The sequence below is a fragment of the Phytophthora infestans genome, genomic scaffold, assembly GCF_000142945.1.
Source record: "Phytophthora infestans T30-4 supercont1.42 genomic scaffold, whole genome shotgun sequence".
NCBI lineage: Eukaryota > Oomycota > Peronosporomycetes > Peronosporales > Peronosporaceae > Phytophthora > Phytophthora infestans.
In genome coordinates, this window is record NW_003303717.1 from 61703 (window position 1) to 65691 (window position 3989).

Genomic DNA, 3989 nt, shown 5'->3' on the forward strand with positions numbered 1-3989 from the left:
TTCGTTCGACGCGCCGTCGAGTGTTTTATTCCAGAGCACGCTTGAAGCGCCGACAATTGTCTCTTTATAATAATAAAGTGAAGATGTATCTTGTTACCAACGTTCTTCGAGTCTCAAACTCTAATAACCCGTCACCGCCCCGGCAAGGTTGTGCCCCGCCCCAAACAGCAAAGAGAGCAGCAAAGTATCAAGAAGGATTGTACCCCTCCTTTCTTGGTACTTGCTGCCTCTTTGCTGTTTCTTGTGCTTGTTCTTGCTAGTCTTTACTGTCCCTCTCGCTTCGCCACTGCTCGCAGTCGCCTGCGATCAATTGTTCCGCCGTTTGGCGCAGCTCGTGCTCCTGCACTTCCCGGCTAGCTCCATATACCACGATCCGGTTAGTATCCATTGCGTAATTTGCCAGCCAGTCTACCGTCTTGTTGTGCCTTCTGTAGTGATGTCTCCACTCCGTTATCTGCAGCTGGTCCGCTAGCTTCCTCGCCAGTTGATACTAGTGCTTTAACCTCTTTACCTTTGGCTCTCGTCTCCTCTTTAGCAAGCCCAGAATCATCGCGCTGTCCCCTATCACGTGCATACCGCTCCATTGCTTCGCCACTGCTTCAGCTAGTAGTCGCTGCAGCCCCACGAACTCTGTTACGTTGTTGGTCATGTGTCTGCTGCTTAGTGATGTGGCCGCCGCCCAGACCACCTTATACGTCTCTTCTTCTTTTTCCCATTCCACTAATACGCTACCGCTTCCTCCTGGTCCGAAGTTCCCTCTGGATCCTCCATCGAAAAATCCCAGCAGTACTCGTTCGTTGGTTCTGTCTCGACTTCCAGCAGTCATCCTTACGTCCGCCCACTGCCTTCGAATTCGCTCCACTACCGTGAGCTTCTTGTACGACCGCGCTGTTAACGGGAAGAGGCCCGCTCTGTACCTTAGTAGGACTTCCTTCATCCTTTTCCCTGTTCGCTGTATTTCGGCCACCTCTTCCGGTCTGCTGTTCCCGTCCGGGTAGCGTTCAGCTACTTTCCAGCGCCAAAGAGCTGTAATCATCGTCGCGCATCCCATTGTCCACACGGCGCCTGCTACTTCGTGCATCTCGTTCCATCGTTCGTCTTGTTGTTCATTGCCCCACTCTATTAGCCAAGCTGGCAGCTTGCTCAACTTTAAGGCACAAATGTCTTGTATCGCTTCCTTGTCGTGCTCCGCCTCCCCTTCCAGTGCTGGCATTCCCCACAGCTCTAACATTGTGCTCCATATTGCTCTTGCGTCCGGACATTGCCACAGTAGGTGCGCTTGTCCGTAAGCTGATGACTTCGCGCACCTCGCCCCTACGCACGCGTAGTCATGTGAGGTTCCATTCCACTGGCGGAGTCTTCCAATCTTCATTCTGACTATGTTCTGTTTCTGATACGGCGTGACTCCATGCAACCTCTGGACGTGCTTCCAGGTCAGCTCCGTGAGGGCCCTGTGTAGCTCTTTGTGCTCGTTAGCCATCTTGTTGGTCAGGAGTTCCTGTGGTTAAGCCACTCTGTCTTGCCGCCGTTTCGCGGTTACCCTTTTGTAATCTCTCCGCGCTCTGCTCCATCTCCGCTTACCCATCCACAGAGGCCTCATATGAGTCAACGCCGGGTGCGGCGCTACCCAGACCGCCTCTTTTCTCGTCTGAAGCAACGAGGCAATATTAGCTTCAGTCGCTGCGATGCTGCCCCCTTTGGCTACTTCTTGCTCACCCGTGATAGCGTTTGTCTTCTCCTGTGGACTGCTCCACCCAAAAACGGTGGTGCTGATCATCTAATGTGTGCTTGACTCGCAATTTGTTTTCTTCATCCGGCTTGGATATTAGCTCCGGAAATTGCGCTAGTAGCGAAAGTGCGATCTCCCGCAACAGGTGAGCCTGTCGACTCTCCATGGGTAACTCCACGGTCTGTGGGGTCATCAGCACCTTTCCGTGTCCGACGTGCTCCACCTTGATAATGTCCTTTATCTTCTGCACTTTGTGACCATCCAAACGCCTCCTGTAGCTGGTCCATTTCTGCTTCTCCCCTCTTGCATCCCTCAGTCTCAGTTGTTGATAATCTTGTTCCAGTACCGCTGAATGGATCAGTTCTCCTCTGAGCTCTTCCCTGCGCTTCTTGGCCTCCTTCATTAGTCCCAGCAGTCTCGATTCTATCTGACACATCAGACCTCGTTTGTCCCACCGAGTGGTGAGCCCCATCTCGTGCTTCATCCCCTTCCTGAGCTCCACCTCTTCTTTATGGTCGGGATCAGTTTCTTCTGGTGCGAAGACCCTCACCACCATCGGAGCCCCGGTTGCCCATAGTCCCTCCTTCCACTTCAGTTTTCCTGCCGCCTGTGTCGGTAAAATGTGCCCTATCTGAAGCCCCTCCTTACTCTGGAGCAGCGTGCCTGCCACTTGGGTCTTCTTGGTTAGTGCTGTTGCCCACTTCTCCACTGTCGTCGCTGCCATGGCCACTAACTCCGTCCTAATGTTGGGGATTCCTATGCCCCCCTTCTTAGGACTCAACTCTGCCACCGCTGTCTGTATCCATCCGCGAGGCGGAATATCTGGTTTTGCGAAAGAGGGGTTCCACCGTCGTCGCCGACGCTGGAGCGGTCCACGTTGTTCCGCTTCCTGTCTGGTTCGCCGCCCCCGTCTGCTGCGCCATGTTGTTCTCGTCCGCGCAAGTTGTATTGTGCTGCTCCTGGGCTTCGCAGGAGCTCCCGCCCGTCGAGTTCTCAAGCGTTCTCTTCTCCGCCATTTCCCAGTTTTTCCCAATTGTTCTCCGAAGTGCACCCACGTTAGGTGATTGCTGTCTTAAGAGGGTAATGATGTAATGGGCCCTCCCAAGTTACATATGCAGGTAGTTTTATAGGTTCTTTGTAGTGGTTTACACTATTACATAAGTAGGTAGATTTGCATTACAAAAGTAGGTGCAGCTGCACGCGAGTAGCGTGTGCTGAACTGCCGTCACCCTATTGGTTGAAATATGGGGAGCCAGACCCATAATCAACCAATAAGGAGCTGACGTGTATTTGAGTGGTCAGGGCAAGCCGCCCTGGACCTAAATAAAAATAGAGCTGATTTTCCATCAGACTAAGTACTTGGTTTCAGTATCACTGGAATTGTACGCTTCCTCATCACTACGTGTAAGCAAGTAACGGACACCCCAGGCCCGTTACAGATGCCAACTGACTTTATCACAGTAACATGATCAATGGAGAAGCAGGGTATCGATCCCTGTACCTCTCGCATGCTAAGCGAGCGCTCTACCATTTGAGCTACATCCCCAGGACAGCACCACAAGCGCTCTACCTAAATACAATCCTTGTACTCAACACCACACCAAACACAAGCTACACACAAAAACACATCAACACGCCAAAGCGCAATAAACGCACACGCATTGATTCGTTGAACAAACGAAGCGATATCAAACACCAGTCACCACGCATCTTCAGCATCTTCTCCGACTCCTCGCGGTTGTCGCTCACTGTATCCAGACATCTTTGTGGGGCGCCAGTGGTGGCCCTGGTTTGCTTGAATACTCAACATTCTTGCCATTTACTTTCTGAAAGATAGTGTCGTTGATCGTCGACGCCTGGTTCGGCAGAACGCTTGCGCTGGTGTTTGCTGGTATTTGCTGCTATCAATGATGTCAGTCTGATACAGCTCAGCACTAACCCCAGAAGCAATAAACTGTCAGCGACAAGCAAAACTTATTGGTGGTATTCAGGCAGCTAGTAGCTGGACGGAAGTGTCACGATGTTTATGGCAGAATCAAGGAGCGTGTCAAGGGATTAATCGATAGACAAACAACGGAACGCCAATACAAGCGTGTCGTGGAACCGTCAGTGATATCAACGGGGAGACAATCAGATGGGACGGAAGACAGGACGGCAGGCAAGAAGCAAAAAGCCATCAAAAGAAAAATGTTACTCAAGGTCAGCCGATGTCGCAGACAAACTACGAAGTGCACATTTGGGAAGTGGCTGATGCCAACTG